Consider the following 19,458-nt stretch of genomic DNA (forward strand, 5'->3'; position numbering starts at 1 on the left):
CCACATTCCAGGGGGAATTAAAATGATATGAATAAAAGGTAAGGAATATAAATCAAACAATGAAAAATGAATATTGAAGCAAAAAAAAGCCAAATTTAAAAAGCAAATTGAGCTGGTTTATTGGTCCAAATGTCGCCAATAGCACCTTCCATTCATTCTCTTAATGGAGCTTGTGTCCTAGCAAGCAAATGGGGAAGACAATCACACCGCCATCTCTCTCTGTCTCTTTCCTGTGATAAGACCAAACACTCCTCCAGACATTAATTAAAAATAAAATTAGGCATATTGAATAATTGAAATGTTAGAAAGCTCTCCAGACAAGGTATGTCATGTCAACTGATTGTGCAGATCTGATGCTTCATTCCAGGCAGTTTCAGAATAAAAATAGTCTGTTAAAATATTGGCTTGTGAGTCTAATCAGTAGGCACATTTTTCTCCATTAGTCATGTCCATGTATTTAATTGCAGAGAATGGCCAGGACTCTTATTTTTTTCCAGTCAGTGACCATGGGTCGGAAGTCTTCATAGTCCAGGATCTCCATGGAGGGTCTCATGTCAATCTACCTCAATGCAAATATTTAAGCAAATTTCCTGGTATGTATAATAGGCAGAGAGAAAGTGATGAAAAGTGGGGTATATTTTTATTTTCCTCGTTTTCTCTTTCTTGTTATCATTAAAATGAGTGAAATTGAGCTCTATAACATATTCACAAGTGCGTATTCACTTTTTCAAAACTGTGGACTAGACTGTGTCCTTTCTCTGTGCTGCTTTCGCCCAGGATCACTAATATTGCAGCAATTTTCACTGACTTTTGTTAATAATTCCACATATCCACAAGTTGCCCAGAGAGACTTAAACATTCTATCCCCAGGACCGTGATTTAAAGCAAGAAATAAGTCTTCAGTCCCTGTTGTGAAATTAGTAAAAGAATACATTATAAAATTCTGTTGATTTGGTATGCAAAAATTCCATTGGAGCCAATGCAGAATCTGTCTTTTAAAAGTTACTTCCCCTTCCTGTGTCCGTGGGTTCTCATTGTTCAATTCCCACCTATGAGTGAGAACATGTGGTGTTTGGTTTTTTGTCCTTGCGATAGTTTGCTGAGAAGGATGGTTTCCAGCTTCATCCATGTCCCTACAAAGGACGAGTTAATGGGTGCAGCACACCAACATGGCACATGTACACATATGTAACTAACCTGCACGTTGTGCACATGTACCCTAAAACTTCAAGTATAATAAAAAAAAAGTTACTTCATCTTCCTATTATTTACAATACAAAAATCAGCCTATACTATAAAATATAAAGGAAGAAAAACTTTAAAAAAATAAGGCTGATCTCTATTTTGTAAATGAAAGAGAGATAATTTAATATTTGAAAATTAACATTATGGGAAAATCATGAAAATAAGTTACCTAAAATATAATACTAAGGAATTTCCATTTTTATAATTTTACATAAGTTGCATTATTTTTGGTTTGTATTCTAAGGACATTATCTTTCCAAATGGGAATACTTTATTCCTATTATGCTCATGTTGCTTTTCTTTCTTAAATAATAAAATAAAAACTAAAGAATTGCAAGAATTTTAAATGTTCAAGTATCAGAAGTTCATGTAATCCTGTGATCCAAAATTTCCACTTTTAGAAATTTACTGTAAAAAAAAGTATATTAAAGTACAAGAATAGACACATAGAATGATATTCAATGAAGCATTATTTATAATTTAAAAATAAAAGTGTCTGTCTCTGAATTGATGGTATGTCTGTAATATAGCATTCCAAGGAATTAGATACTGCAACATGTACTTATATGGAATGATCTCCAACGAATCATGTTAAGTTAAAAGCAAAGAGTTGGAACCAACCCAAATGTCCAACAACGATAGACTGTATTAAGAAAATGTGGCACACATACACCATGGAATACTATGCAGCCATAAAAAATGATGAGTTCATGTCCTTGGTAGTGACATGGATGAAACTGGAAAACATCATTCTCAGTAAACTATCGCAAGGACAAAAAAACAAACACCGCATGTTCTCACTTATAGGTGGGAATTGAACAGTGAGAACTCATGGACACAGGAAGGGGAACATCACACTCTGGGGACAGTTGTGGGGTGGGGGAAGGGGGGAGGGACAGCATTAGGAGATATACCTAATGCTAAATGACGAGTTAATGGGTGCAGCAAAACAGCATGGCACATGGATATATATGTAACAAACCTGCACATTGTGCACATGTACCCTAAAACCTAAAGTATAATAATAAAAAATAAAATAAAATAAAATAAAAATGACTGCAGAACAACAATATGCAGAATGTAATCTCATTTTTTTCTCATTACATACAACTAATAAAGCAAATGAACAGAAACACTATATTTTTAGGAGTGGTTATAGCTGGGTGTCAGGGTGGCATTAAGCAGAGGTATTGCTAATGAGAGATCCTAATTCATTCCATAAATGTCTGAAAAGTTAAAATTCTCTACAAAACCTTTAAGCATGTATTCTTGGTTTAATTTTAAAACAAAATTCAAAGTAAGTAATAACCAAGAGAAGGTTAAGCCTGATTATTCTGAATGACCATTAAGTTGATTTTATTTACCCATAGAACTTGTAAATTGGAAGTTTTTAATTTTTCTTCTTTTCTACAGCACCATAAACTTAGCTGATGGTCTTAATTTTGTGTATATTCATGTCTTATACACTAATTTTGCCATAATTAACAAGAGTTTGTTGTTCATAGAACTCTGGTTTCTATAAAGAGAAAAAAATCTCTTTCATTGGTAAGTCTGTCCTTAAAGGCCAATCAAGTAGGAACAAGTAGGGTCCACTGTCTGCTGGTTCCATGCAGAGCTGAGAATTAATTCAGTTTCTTCTGAGGCTGCTGATAAAATCAATTTTTCTTTATCCAAGTTTTACCACTTAAAAACAGATCCACAAACATTACCACATTTATGGTATTGAATTAGATTGAAGAAAGCTGGTCTTTCAATGAAACCACCATACACAACCACCAAGTTCGGAAATCAGTAAAAAAGATTAAACTTCAGGTGTCTATACATAAATGTGTGTGTATATCACACATGTTATAGATTTTTATATCTATATCCACATAAAATGTTTCTATGTATAAATAAATATTTAAGTACAGATTATACATAAACATGTGTATATTATAAAGATTGGTATAGAAATAGTTATAAAACAATATAACATTCACTCCTAAAATAAAAAAATACCCAAAGTTACTATTGACCACTGAGACATATGTGGTCCCAGATAAATATCTTCTACCACGTTTTCTTTATATCCTTATCCAATGTAAATATACAATCCTTCCTCTATATTTTTATTTTGAGGACACAGATTTATTTAATTGAAATTGTAATTGCTTGTTTAGAGTCAAAGCCTATCTATTCACAGAAAAATGTAATTTTCTCGGATACATAAAGAAAGGCTTGATGTGTTATTGGTATTATCACAATGAATTACAGTGTACAAAATTAGGTAACCAGAATTAAAAGTCATCAATTATGAATATATAGCATCATTTTGCTTTCTTAAGTCTCATGATGAAATTTAAAGCATGTAATTACCATATTTTATAAAAATATTTTTTATAATTGTGTCATTACACTGAAGAAAAATTTTACCCTTTGCACTCTTAAGAATGATAATTGACAATATATAGCAATTTCATGACATAAACCAGAATTGTAATTTCAAAACTCCAATTATTTAAAATTCCCCCTCATATTTTTATCTTTAATATATTTAATATAAATTTATTTTTAAATGATTAATTTGTCTTGGGATGATATGAACTGCTCTACCACCATCTAGGGTTATAGAGTCACATTATTAAGCCTTATCTGCTATAAGTCCCACTATATCTTTCTTGAGGCCAACAATCATGTTCCAAAATAAATTATCCAAAAATATTTGTTTTTACTTAATGAGTGACGGAGGTGAAGGGAGGTAACTAGCTTACAAACACCTGCCAAAGAGATGTTCTGATTCAGAAAAGTCTGTTTCTTTTAGCACTATGGCACTGCAGTCAAAGCACATCTTACATAGTGCCACCAATGTCTGTCTACCCTGCAGTACCACCTTTGTTGGTCCAGGTACCTGTAAACCAAAGGGTCCCCAAAACCTCAGTCTCAAATATTATTGTTCTTTTTGTCCATATTCTCCTTGCTCAGTAATTTTTTTCTAAAACCATAACACAATTCCCAGGTAGCCAAGTTCCATCCAGATATGGGAGCTAGACCCACCTGTAGCTCCATTGAAGCCCCATATTACATATTAAGTTAGAGCTATAGCACTTTTTCTTCCTTAAGATCTTTGTTTAGTGGACATCTGCTCCTCTTGGCTAATTAGCTTAGGCAGAACCCCTCCAATCCACTCTGGTACACTTTAGCAGGTGTTCCTATTCAGATGTATGAGTAGCAGACACTAGAGTCTCCCTTCCTCCTGTGTCTGAGGATCACTTTTACAAGTACTTGCAAACTCTTCCCAGAGAGCAGAGGTAAATTTACACTAAAAGATCCTATGTAAATTGCAATTTGGTTATGAGAAACAAAGAAACCATATTTAAAATCTATAAGAGATTGATTGATTGGCTGTGTAATTGGAAGTACAATAAAATGAATATTAGTGTTTCATGCCTTAACAAGTTAACTATATCAACTGCTTTCACATCATGGTCTAGGGACTCCTAGTAGTCATGAGGCCTTTTCTGGGGTCCGTATAGTCAAGCATAGTTTTGTAGTAATACTAAAATATTTCTTGCCTTTTTCACTCTCATTGTCTCACATGTTTACAGTGGAGTTCTCTAGAGGCTACGTGACATGTGGTCCCTCAACACATTGAAAGCAGAAGCAGGTATGAGAAATCACCCATTGTCTATTAAGCAAGATATGAAAGAGATTTGCAAAAACGTAAAACAGTGCCACTCTTCTAATTTTATTTTTGTCTCTTTTAAATAATTTTCCTTTTACACAATTTATTTTTCTTTAAAATGTTAGCTCATATCACTTGGTTATATCCCAGTCCAGGAAAACAGGTGTCTCCTAGCCTTTTTACGTATGACTAACAGGACAAACTAGTGATTCTGTACAAGGTTACAAAGTATCAAAGTTAATCTTCAATACAATTGGCTGCTTTACTAGATTATAAAATAAATATGACTATGCATTTACTATGTAAATAAATTTTTTAATATTATGAATTCTTCTACCCTAAGGAATTCACAATAGTCATAGAGATCTACAATAATCAGAAATATCTAGGTCTATTGCTTAAATATTGGAATGTCTTGAAATCTGGTAATCTCATCTACTTCCATGAATCCGCCTGCCATCACAGCATCAATGATAACCCAAATGTCATCTCCCACTCTGCCTTTTCTTGGCATTTTATAATTGTAATTCCAAAATACACAGAGCTTTTCAATCTCAATCAATAAAGGCAATCAAAATACTAGCTATTATACATATTATTGCTGAAATTTTCAAGGGAATTTCAACTTACACTTGCCCAATTTGTTGATCAAATCTGCCCTTTCTATTCCATTATATATTTCTGTTATTTTGGACCATCATTTAGCAATTAACCAATTTGGTACCAAGACTCCTTTTTCTTCCCCAACACCTTCATCTGTTGAATCGCTGAATCCTGTAGACTCTCAGACTCTAAATACCTCTAGCATTTTTCTCCCTTCTCTTCATTTCCAGGGCCAGCAGCTTAGCTTTTAATATGCTTTTAATTACTTTTTCTTGGATTACTGGGAATAAGCACTCTTTGAAGGGAACAAATGTGATTATGGCACTCACCTGCTTAAAATAGTTTAATGGCTCCCAACTACTAGATAATATGCAATGTTTTTTAAAAAACTTTATTTTTATTTTTTGAGACAAGGTCTCTCTCTGTTGCCCAGGTTAGAGTGCAGTGGTGAAATCATGGGTCATTGCAGCCTTGATCTCTTGGGCTCAAGCAATTCTCCCACCTCAGCCTCCCAAGTTGCTGGGATTACATGCATGTGCCACCACACCTGGCAAATTTTTGTATTTTTTTAAAAATAGAAACAGGATTTCACCAAGTTTCCCAGGCTAGCCTTGAACTCCTGGGCTCAAGCAGTCTGCCTGCCTCAGCCTCCCAAACAGCTGGGATTATAGGCATGCACTACTGCATCTGGACATAGAATTTTCCTAATATGTTATTCAAGAATTCCCTTATGTTGTCCTTACCTACCTTTTCTAATATGAATATCACCTCTCCTATGATGTACCAGGCTATTTAATGACTTTGCACATGCAGTTCCTTCCGTCTAAAATTCACCTTTTTCCTTTTTAAGACTGGCAAAGAACTACTAAGTAGTTAAACTTCAACTCAGGAATCACATGGTCTTTTAACAAATCCTTGAAATCTGGTCAAAATTAACCACTTCCTTGCAGTTTTCTAATATAGCACTTACCTCATTTCCGTAATATTTTGTTTCCTTCCCCGTTATAGAAAATAAGCTTGTAACAGAGAGTTTTATTCATATTTTATGTTAATGGCATTGATTTTGTGCTTAGTAACTATGAAGAAGGCATAATGGCAAAGATTATGGCCACACCAAACATAAAGTTCAACTCAATCTTGGTTTATTTATTTACACCACTTTCCCCAAGTGGATTTTTAAGAAGGTTCATGAAAACAACAAAAGGAATAGGAAGAAAGCTATAAACTAAGACAAATTAGAAAATAGATTGTCAGATTGTGTGACAAGAGTAGGGTACTGTGAGAAATGTAAAGTAAGGAGGATGCTTCAAGGTGAAGAGATTAGCAGTCAATTTATGCTGAATTCAGAGAAGATAAAAACGTCTATTGGATGAAATAATCAGGCCGCTATTAGTTTCCTATGATGAAGCAGTTTTAGTAAAGAAATAGGAAAAAATCCATCTCAAGGGATTAACAAACTACTGGGTGCTGAGAAGTTTAAGTGGCAAGTACACACACACACACACACACACACACACACACACACACATACATACAAAACACAGAAATTACTGCATCATGAGGGTGTAAAATCAATTTTGTCCATAGAGGTCATCACAAATCTTTATAATTTTTATAGGGCTTAACAGTGAGTACTAATATCAAATATTCCTGAATGCTAATCATAAAACTTTCTAATTTATAGACTTTTCCTACTCATAACCAATCAGCAAGCCATCATAACTACATGATTTTTACAAATTGTTTTTAACTAATTCTTTTCCCAAAATGTAACTGTGTACTTGTTGTTCTGAGAAGCATCAGGAAAGGAAGAAATTAAGGGCTATGCCACTGATAACAGTTTTACAGGATAAATAAGTGGTAGTAGAGAAATTAAGAATAGCTTTAAGATACCAGTAGCAATGCTACCTTTGACATGAGAAGGTGGCAAGTCTAAAAAATAAAATGCATGCTTTTCTTCAGAAAATAACAACAGTAATAATAATACTAATAGATAAAATTCAGTGAATTCATCTGTCCTAAAAATTACTTTTTATTTAATCTTAACAACATATTACATAGTAGACTCTATTACCTCATTTTACAGAGCAGCAAACTGAAGCTTAGAGACTGGAGTCAAAGCCCTCTTCTTTATAACATATATGTCTTCTCTGAATGGGCCTTTGTTTAACAAGAACCTTCAACTCTACTAGACAGAAAGATTCAGAAAAGAAAAACTAGACTGATGAAATAGTGTTTTATGCATACACATACATGAAAACACAACATGCATACATGCTAAACTCTGGTCATCAATACTGCAAGAGCAATAAAGCCAGGAGAATGAAGTTAACTTTTATTTCTCATTTGTCTCCTAGATTTTTATACATAGTGTTTTTTTCAAGATCCTTATAAAATAAATAGTTTAACATCCAAACGCTGGTTCTACACATGCAAAGAGAAATAAGCAAATAAGTATCAGGCTTTAAAAATGTGTTTATTATTTGAATAAAGTGAATATTCAGTTTGAGACTAAAGTATCTGAAAAATTGTGAAACTTACATGCATGGACAAATATGAACTGAATGTTTCCTTTCCCAGATTTTTAAATCTTTCAGCTAGATTTTTTTTTTAAAGTGATTGTTTTCATAGATTATTTAGCTCATTTTAGGGCTTTCAGGTCAAGGTTTACAGGACTTGTCCTTGATATAGAGACAACAGAAGGAAAGCTATTAAATATTTAATAGAGTCAGAAAATACTACATTTAATATTCTCTTGAGCTTGCACAGTGCTGACTTAGAAGGAAATCCAAAGTGCCTCGTTTTCACATGTAGAATCTTAAAAATGCAGTTAGTAAATTATCCTCTAAAATGACATCCACAGCTTCAATGACTACATTCTTAAAAGTAAAACATTTCTTTTAAAATATATGCTGAAAGCTCTTTGTTAACTGGAAAAAAGATAGCTATGGTTTGTTCTTTGAGATGTTATTCATGTCCTATTTTTATCACTTTATCTTTTTAAAATTTCAACAATTAGGCAAGAGCCAGAATTATATATAGGCTTCATTTTTTTTATTCTGCTTTGTCATTTTTGTTTTGCTATGTTTGGGTAAGGAGTGAATTTTAGAGATACTAAGCAAATCAGCCATATAAGGATCTTTAACAGCTATTGTACATCCAACATTATTTGTTGATTTTCATTTTACATATGTAAAAATTTCCTTTAAACAGAGTTAAAATGTTCTACTTCTATGTTGAGTCTTTGATTGAATCAATAATAATCAATCAATACTCAACATATGATTCAATGATAAATGTTAAACTCAAATGTTAAACTTCGATTGAATTGATTCAAACCAAGACACAACATGTGAGTTGAAAGTTTATTCAAATGCCAAATTATTAGCCTTCTCAGAGTAACTGCCTGCCTTATCTCGCCCCAGAAAAGCCATTATTCTACATATAAAAAAGGTTTTCAATGTTCAGAAATGAGAGAAGCAGGGCAGTGATTGGTGGTGATAGCAATGTGCTGACGGTGGTGGTGGGGGAGAGCTGAATAGGCAGAATTTACTAGAGGACAGACAATAGGTTGTCATTTTGGGAACTAAATTACCTCAAATACTTCATTCAATAAACAGTTAATGACAATGTTGGTAGTAAACTCAATAAAATGTTTGAGATCTTTGAGTTTCTTCTTATACATTTTGGCAGCAAAATATGCATATGAACCAGAGATAGGACAAATCCTTTTATAATTTCTGATGAACATGTTTAGGCAAGTGAGAAGCAGATGAGAAAAATAAGATGCAAAGACAAGACTGCTCAAGCATGCCAACACTTCCTTACTTTGCTAATGTGTTAACTTTCACAATCAATTATTATTTTTCTCAACAAATTATTCACATTAACTTGGTTGGTTTTAAAACTTTACCACAAAAAATCAGGTAATTTTCCCTTTGTTGGTGTTACAAAAATGATTTCTTAGCTATAAATGACAAAAATGAGAATATAATGAAAAGATGCTGATTTTCATTGGGTTTGAAAATTGATTTTGTTTCTAAAATCAGACTCCTCCCAGACAGATGAGTATTGAAAAGCAAAAGTTAATAATATGTCATGCAATCTCTATTAAGTTCTGTTTTAAAACTCTTTTTATTAGCTACTTTATTCTTTTACTCCTTTGCTACACTACTCTATGTTGCTATAAAATATTATTATAATCTCTCTTATTAGATTCTACAAAATTCTAAAGCCAAAAACTCCCCACATATTGGATAAATATTACCACCTCCCTATAACACCTTCTATCTTTCATGATGTAAATCCATGTTATCAATGTGATTGTTTTAATACAGTGTTCTAATTTTTCTTTTTATTTTATTTTATTATTATTATACTTTAAGTTTTAGGGTACATGTGCACAATGTGCAGGTTTGTTACATATGTACACATGTGCCATGTTGGTGTGCTGCACCCATTAACTTGTCATTTAGCATTAGGTGTATCTCCTAATGCTATCCCTTCCCCCTCCCCCACCCCACAACAGTCCCTGGAGTGTGATGTTCCCCTTCCTGTGTCCATGTGTTCTCATTGTTCAATTCCCACCTATGAGTGAGAACATGCCGTGTTTGGTTTTTTGTCCTGTGATAGTTTACTGAGAATGATGGTTTCCAGTTTCATCCATGTCCCTACAAAGGACATGAACTCATCATTTTTTATGGCTACATAGTATTCCATGGTGTATATGTGCCACGTTTTCTTAATCCAATCTATCGTTGTTGGACATTTGTGTTGGTTCCAAGTCTTTGCTATTGTGAATAGTGCCGCAATAAACATACGTGTGCATGTGTCTTTATAGCAGCATGATTTATAGTCCTTTGGGTATATACCCAGTAATGGGATGGCTGGGTCAAATGGTATTTCTAGTTCTAGATCCCTGAGGAATTGCCACACTGACTTCCACAATGGTTGAACTAGTTTACTGTCCCACCAACAGTGTAAAAGTGTTCCTATTTCTCCACATCCTCTCCAGCACCTGTTGTTTCCTGACTTTTTAATGATTGCCATTCTAACTGGTGTGAGATGGTATCTCATTGTGGTTTTGATTTGCATTTCTCTCACGGCCAGTGATGATGAGCATTTTTTCATGTGTATTTTGGCTGCATAAATGTCTTCTTTTGAGAAGTGTCTGTTCATGTCCTTCGCCCACTTTTTGATGGGGTTGTTTATTTTCTTGTAAATTTGTTTGAGTTCATTGTAGATTCTGGATATTAGCCCTTTGTCAGATGAGTAGGTTACGAAAATTTTCTCCCATTTTGTAGGTTTCCTGTTCACTCAGTGTTCTAATTTTTCTTTAAATAATTACAAATTTTTACTTTCTTGGGTTACAAGGCTGACTATAATGAATTCTGTTGATCAGCAAGTATACAGGGTCCAATAGTTGTGGTAGGATGACTGAATAAATATTTCTCTAAATCATGTGGATTATAGAGAATAACAAAAATTGCATATCTAATTATTTGTTGGTATTGTTATTAGAGACAAATTTAAGTTTCTTCCCACTTAACTTTTGTTCTGAAATTGTCAGCAGTGGCAAATGTTTTTAACAAGAATGGATGCTTTCAAAGGTAGACATTGAAATGACAGTAGGCATTATGCTAAAAAAAAGTCATGTCCAAGCTTATTTCTTATGACAGAGTATGTTGTTTTTAACTTTAAATTTGATCAGAAAATATTTTCTTTTTATTGTTTTGAATACTTGGATTTTGTGAATTTAACTCAATTAAAGTATAACATTTACAACTGTTACTTCAAGAAAAATCTTTTAGTATGCTTTATTTGAAACTTTAGAGTGTACATATACATTCTTCTACATATATGTGTGTGTAGCATAGCACCAACAAATATTATATAAAGGTTATACAAAACTTCTATAAAAGTTATGAAACTGTAACTATATTTCTCCAAAATAATATAGGCAACTAAATAGGTGGAAGGAGAAACAAGTATCAGTGAATTTCTTTATTATTTGATGGTCCTTAATCTTTATTTACTAATTTGGTTTTCTTATAAGTTAGCATTAACATTATAAAAACAGAAATAAAAAATTATATATGATTATCAGTCCTTGAAAAGTGGAATTCAAGGGTAACACAAGACAGAATCACTGGGATTCAATGAATCACACAGTGGGGATTCAAACAATCAGTCAACAATTATTCATTCAGTTTCTTCAAAAAACCCCTAACAGCAGTGAGTCTGTAGTCATTTGGTGTATTGGTATGCCTCAGATAAAATGTCAGTTTTATCTAATTTTAACATCACTTTGAAATTAATAAACATGATTTTTAACTTAGAGTTAAGTGTTCATAACTTTTATAAAAGTAATTAGAATACAGTCTGTGCTGCATAATGATATTTCAGTCAATAACGGATCGTATATACCATGGTGTTGTCATGAGATTATAAAACCATGTTTTTAACTGTACCTTTTCTATGTTTAGATATTCCTAGACACGCAATACTTACCACTGTGTTACAATTGCCTACAGCATTCACTACAATAACATGTTGTACAGGTTTGTAGCTTAAAAGGATTAGGCTAGACCATATAACCTAGAAGTGTAGTAGGCAATGCCACCTAGGTTTATGTGAGTACACTCTAGGGTGTTCACACATAACAACAATGAAATTACCTAATGGTGCATTTCTCCAACCCTATCCCTGTTGTTAAGCAATACATGACTGCATTACGAATATTTATAATATTGCCAGTTATTATTAGTTTTCTCTAAAATTTTAATTTTTTAACTGCTTAAAGACAGCATTCAGTATGATCAGGCTTCCCTTGACTTTCTTAAGTAAAATTACATTCATGTTTTGAATTTACTACACATCCAATTTGTACCAATAAAAAAATGTAAAATATATTATCAAAACTTCATCTAGAGAGACAAAATATCAAATATATGTCTATTAAAATTTATACATTATTCTTTTATAGAAGTAGAATAATTCAAGAACACCTAACTTTATGATAGCAGCATTTTTCACAGTCTTCTTTATCATTTTCTGATTATTTCATTTATTTAGCACTATTTTTATGGTTATCCAATGTTCACAGTGTCACAATAAAATTTTCTTTTTGCTTTGCTATGTTCTGCTCAAATTTTATTATACCATTTCTAATATATTCAAAGTTTATATTTTTTACAAACACTCAAAGCTTGAATTATACAAAGTGCTCCTTGCACCATTGGAAGTAATATTAAGGATTTCAAATACAGCAGGTCACTTATATATTTGGTTTATATGGATGTCACAGTCTATGACTAAATTAAAGTTTCCTAGATAATTTAAACCTTTTGGCTATAATTGCTGCTCAGTTGAAAAAAATCATTTGCTTTTAAAAATAAAAGATTTTGATAATAACTAAATCAACTAACTTAACTTCAGTTAATTTTACTGAGATGAATAGCACTTTCCTACTACTGGGATGATGTAGATATATTTCATGGGCTAACCTTAAACCAGGTTTTCTTTCATCTTAAGTAATCCATTCAGCTTTTATTTTATTTATTTATTTTTTTTGAGACGGAGTCTCGCTCTGTCGCCCGGGCTGGAGTGCAGTGGCGCGATCTCGGCTCACTGCAAGCTCCGCCTTCCGGGTTCACGCCATTCTCCTGCCTCAGCCTTTCCGAGTAGCTGGGACTACAGGCGCCCGCCACCACGCCCAGATAATTTTTTGTATTTTTTAGTAGAGACGGGGTAAAATTTAAATACTAATTTCAAGAGATCCAATACACTTTTAGCCTGGAATTTGTGTATTCTTGTTCTTACTATTTAATTACAAATAAATAAAGAATTTCAACATTTAACAACATGTGGTTTTAAAGTGATAATTGTTACCTTAAATATACTGAATAAATGTATTCCAACTGTGTTTGATTTATAGCAAATTAGTAGAAAAGGAAATTTTAGATCTGTAAAATAATGTTTAAATCATTTAATCTAACGCTTTCAATTTAGGGATAACAAAAAAGCTTAGGCGGGCATGGTGGCTCACGTCTGTAGTCCCAGCATTTTGGGAGGCCAAGGCAGGCAGATTGCTTGAGTCCAGGAGTTCAAAACCAGCCTGGGCTACGTGGAAAAAAACCTGTTTCTGCAAAAAATGAAAATTAGCCAGCCGTGGTGGCGTGCATCTGTAGTTCCAGCTACTCAGGAGGCAGAAGTGGGAGGATCTCTTGAGCCTGGGAGTTTGAGGCTACAGTGAGCAGTGACTGAGCCACTGCACCCCAGTCTGGGTGACAGAGGAAACCCTGTCTCAGAACAAAAAAACAAAAATAACTGAAAAACAAATAAACAAAAAAAGCCTAAGAAGTTTGGTCACATGTTTAGAGTTGCCTTCATAGTTTATGGCAAAGTCTCTAATTCACCATGGAATTCATATGCAGTTCTTTCTAAAATTTTACAAACAAGTAGATAGATCAATTATAATACATTATAGTGTATTAATTCCTATTTAAAAAATTCATTGTACATATATTCAACCAACACTTATTGAACACCCATGATAGACCAGTGAACATGACAGTATGAACAGTCCTATGAAAATGAAGAGACAAGAATATGAGTTCTTCCTGGGGGAATATGGGAGATATTGAACTCTACTTATTTCTTTAAAAAGGCCTCCCTGACTCTCTTCTGCATGGCTTGCTGTGTTTGAAGAAAAATAATATCCAAAATCTTCTATGGCAGCACTGAAAATGGGTTTTACCCTTTAACCACCTGCTCTAAGTGTAGAAAAGTCTTAGAAAGTATTAATATGGAGAATGTGTTCAAGAGCAGTAGCTCCTCTCGCTGTAACTCCCTAATGATGTCAGTGTTTACCTGCCTCCTTCTGTTTTCATAATATATTATTAATTTGTCAACGTGTCTCACGTTCTCTATTCCCCCACCCCTTACAGACTATGAACTCTTCGGGGCAAAAAAAAAAAAAATCATACTTTTTATATGTTCTCCGTCTTATGCATGTAGAAGTCCCTTTGTAAAACTTTACTTGAACTAAAGTAAACTGCGTTTTTTGGAATGATCATGGAGTTTATCTTTTAGGCAAAGATGCTGTGGAAACAACTTTCCAGGGGAGGAAATATTTGTAAAAGATACAGTATTGTAAAAGACTCTAATGAATCAGTCTGGAGAAGAGCTTGACAAATATGCATATCTGGAGGGATAGGCCCAGATGTGGAAAGCAGGAGCATGCTGCTTGTGTAGTTAGTGATGAGTGTTGTGTTGAGTCCAAATTGGGAATGGCCACCAATGCTATAATAACCACTGGGTAAACACAGTGTTCTGACCACCACAGGTATCCAAGGGCTATTTTAAGTGGGGCAGTGACAAAATCAGTCTATGTTTTTGTATACGTTTTAATGAGACGAAAGGACTTTGGGGAGAAAAGGCTAAATAGGAGAATATCTCAATCAGCCAAGCAAGAGAAGGCAAGGGCAAGGTTCAAAGCAGCGGCAGCAGCCATCAGGATGGAGAGAGGACACAGATTCAAGACACAATTCTGAGGTAAAACAGACACAGTGTGTGGCTATGTTGTGTACATAATTATTTAAGTAGGTTAACAAGTTATACAAAGTAGAAGGTAGAAATGACAACACGTAAAGCTACATAAACAAATTAAAGGTGCCTTATTCCTATAGGAATTGTCTACTGACAAAAAGATCATATTTGGACTGATAAAAAGCTTAATTTCCAGAAACATTAAAAAAGGGATTTGAGGAGTTGATTACAATTAACAATTGCAAATATCAGGGGGGATGTCAAAGAGAACTTAAAATAGGTCTTTGGGTTTGGAAAATGGGAAGTAATCAATGACCAAATGAAATTCCTTTCATGAGACTGTTGAGCCCAGAACCAAACTGTGATAGGTTCAGGAATGACCAGGGTAGAGGAAAGGAGGACTAACTGTTCTTTACAAATTTTACCATAACATCAGGACAAATTCAAGGCAAAGTCTTAAAGGGTGGTTACAATAGAAGGAAGATCTGTTGTCATTGCTTGGTTTTTGCTCCTCTTTCTGCAGAAGATATTTGAGTATGTTCATGGTAGAAGGAAAGAAGTCATTGGAAAAGCAGAGTTTGAAGATATAAGAGTAAACACACACATGTGAAAATACCTTAAACATAGCTAAAACAGAAACATGGCACAGGACTAAAACACAGTTTCAATTTTATATGATCTTTTTTTTTTTTTTTTTGAGACGGAATTTCACTCTTGTTGCCCAGGCTGCAGTGCAAAGAAGCGATCTCGGCTCGCCGCAACCTCCGCCTCCAAGGTTCAAGTGATTCTCCTGCCTCAGCTTCCCAAATAGCTGGGATTACAGGCATGTGCCACCACGCCTGGCTAATTTTGTATTTTTTTTAGTAGAGATGGGGTTTCTCCACGTTGGTCAGGCTGGTCTCGAACTCCCGACCTCAGGTGATCCGCCCGCCTCAGCCTCCCAAAGTGCTGGAATTACAGGTGTGGTCCACTGTGGCCGGCCTCAATTTTATATAATCTTAAAGTCAAAACAATTTTCATTTCAAACATAGCATACTGCTTCCATTGATTCATTCCAGCAGGCTAAGATTTCACCATACAATATGACTCTTAATCAGTAGACAAATTTTGGTGGTTTATAGAGATCTTACTTCAGTTATTTCTATCTAAGCATAAGTGAGCTCAATTAACTATTTTGTATTACCTTAAAAGAAGGAAAGAAAGTCCTTTACTGGGTATATCAAGAAAAGGAAAGCATGCCCTTCCTCACCTTCAACCTCTAAGTAGAAGCTTCTTGCAGATCTAAGCATACAAACGTTGGGGATAAGTGAAGCTTTAATTTGATAGAGTCAATATTGTCCCCATGCCCCAGCTACACTGTTTTCACCTTTCCTATGCTAGGGAGACCCAGGGAAGTAAGTTTGAGTCTCAGAGGGTCAACTAACTATGTAGTAAAGCCTATTTCACTAGTTCCATCTGTACATCATCATCGAAACAAATCAGAAAGCAATTAACAGTATCGAATTGGCTCCTCTGCAACAAATGTCATGGAAAGTGGGAGATTTATCTCTCTGGCTCCTTTACTTGTGCATAGAAATGTGGATGTTAACAATCATCAGCTAAGCTATTTGAGCTAACTTAAGAAAATGCACTTAATGAATAAAAGAATATTGATAAATGAGAATATTTTTCTGGCTAGTTTGTGTTGACCAGTGCAAGAAATATTTTGTGATACATATTTAGGTACAAGATAGTCACTTTTTTGGGAGGCCGAGGGAGGTGGATTGCTTGAGTTCAGGAGTTCAAGACCAGTCTGGCCAACATGGTGAAACCCCATCTCTACTAAAAATACAAAAACTTAGCTGGTCATGGTGGTGCCTGCCTGTAATCCCAGCTACTGGGGAGGCTGAGGCAGGAGAATCACTTGAACCCAGGAGGCCGAGGTTGCAGTGAGCCGAGATTGCGCCACTGCACTCCAGCTTGGGCAACAAGAACAAAACTCCGTCTCAAAGAAAAAAAAGAAGTCACTTTTTATACTCTAAGCATAATATTAAAAAAATGCAAAGGTAAATTATTTCAAGGAAAATTAAATAACAGTATGTAGAAAGAAAACTTCCCACATTGTCTGACACCTGCATTGCCATTTCATCTCCATTCTTGAGATAAAAACAGAACTTTAAAAAAATTATATGTACTCTCAAATACATTTACTACAAAATGGTATTTTATAAACATGTAAATGCATTATTAATATAATTTATATTCACTCTTTATAACATTTATATCTTTTTAGCTTAGAGACACTAACTTTATAAATTGTAAATATTTATTAAGACAGCATTTGTGGGAAATAAGGAGTACAAGTATTTTGATAAACTATTTTTTAGAATAAGATGTTAATTCATACACATAGGACATATACATGTAGAAGAAAAAATTGCACATTAAAAATACATTCTTTTAAAATTAATAGTCCATATTCTTAATGGCAGACATATTTTTCACATTATATCTTTTATTTATTTTGCTCAGTTTTTTTATTTTTATTTTTCTCATTATTTTCATGTACCTATTACTTTTTTTGGTATAGTAGAAAGTATATTTTGCAGGATTGGCGTCGAAGCATATCTTCACCATTTGCTATATGTGTAATTCTGGACAATTTACTTGGTCTATTTGTGTCCCACTTTAAGGATAGAGATCATGGAACGCTTTATATAGTTACTCTTTGATCCTCAAAAATGACCTGATGTATGCAAAAGGCATTACATAATGCCAGTCTCTTTTAACATTAAAGATGGCTTGGTAGCAATTAAAAAAAAAACTACATGACAACCTTACTTATTTATTGAAGATAAATTTTATGTTTCATCTCTCCTTCTTAGACATACCAGCTTCACTAATAAACGGGTATCCTAAAAATATTGGGAATTTTGTTTTTCACAATCTTTAATGTTGGCAATTCAGGAGGAAACCCAACACATTATTTGTAATCTTAAATGGTTGTGTAGAGCTTATACTTATTGATAATTATCCTATATCCCTATGCATATTATAAGTTTTCAACGAATTTGAGAATAATAAACTATGCTTTCTACTAAAACTGTACCCCACTCAATAAAATTTTTGTGATTTGGCAGACATTTCATAATAATGTAATTCCACAGGGCCACTATCATGAAGAACAATTAACTCTTCATAGAAGAATTAACTCTTGGCCGGACGTGGTGGCTCACGCCTGTAATCCCAGCACTTTGGGAGGCCAAGGGGGGCAGATCATGAAGTTCGGAGTTCGAGACCAGCCTAACCAACATGGTGAAACCCCGTCTCTACTAAAAATACAAAAATTAGCTGGGCTTGGTGGCATGCACCTGTAATTCCAGCTACTGAGGAGGCTGAGGCAGGAGAATCACTTGAACCCGGGGAGGCAGAGGTTGCAGTGAGCTGAGATCACGCCACTGCACTCTAGCCTGGGCGACAGAGTGAGACTCCATCTCAAAAAAAAAAAAAAAAAAGAGTTATTGGGGAGATCAATATTGAGACTCCATCTCAAAAAAAAAAAAAAAAAAAAGAGTTAATTCTTCATAAAAGTGAGAGTGAGCTAATAGAATGCCAGATACAGAAGATCTGTTTATAGAAATCACTCAGTATGCAAGTTCAAATGCAAGTGTTCATCAAGAAAGAGTCAATTTGATATATGTAATTTTGCTGACATAGAATCAATATGTTATGGAGCTAGATGTGAAGTTTTACAGAGCTCTCTTTGTCTTTCTGATGCTGCCTGTGTTGCCTCCCATTGTAGCTGTTCATAGCTGTTACTAAACATCATTTAATCAAAAGGGAGAACTAAAGTTGCCCTGACAGTTTTGAGCACTGTGTGAAGACAAATGTGATATCTAATTTGATTCAATTAAAGTTTAAAAAGATGCTAATCTCTAGTAAGTAAATCCAATACAGGCTATTCAAACTGTTAGTTAAGGAAATTTTAAAAAAATACATTGAAAGAACGGGAATATTTTATCTTCAATTATTTAAAAAAATAGTACTTTAGAAATACGTCTAAGACCTTTCAGGGAGTGCTGTCATTAAATATTGTGTTACAGATGCTTAATCTTTCTATGTAACTGAAGTCTTAAAAATACATAACATTTGAGAAAGCCAAAGATATTAAATATTAGAATATTTCAAAGAAAAAAATAGAAAAAAAGAAAAAGAAAAATTAAGTAAGTCCTATATATAAAAAAGGTCACTTAGTATTAACTTTTCAGGAGCTCTTTTATGGACCTCAAAACATTCTACAGAACTTGCTGAGTGCCTGGGAATGACAATCTTAACTTGCATTTTTCTTTCTCTTGTCAGTTTAAATCAGACATTTAATGCTATTTCAGTAAAGGTTCTTGAACTAAAGATCTTGAAAT

General features: G+C 33.9%; 1 protein-coding gene across 14 annotated transcripts in view; it reads right to left on the minus strand.

Moving 5' to 3' along the window:
* Positions 1–19,458, minus strand: part of KCNC2 (potassium voltage-gated channel subfamily C member 2) — a 169,837-nt gene that overhangs the window by 15,155 nt on the left and 135,224 nt on the right. The window lies entirely within an intron of this gene.

The sequence above is a fragment of the Hylobates moloch genome, unplaced genomic scaffold, assembly GCF_009828535.3.
Source record: "Hylobates moloch isolate HMO894 unplaced genomic scaffold, HMol_V3 SCAFFOLD_12, whole genome shotgun sequence".
NCBI lineage: Eukaryota > Metazoa > Chordata > Mammalia > Primates > Hylobatidae > Hylobates > Hylobates moloch.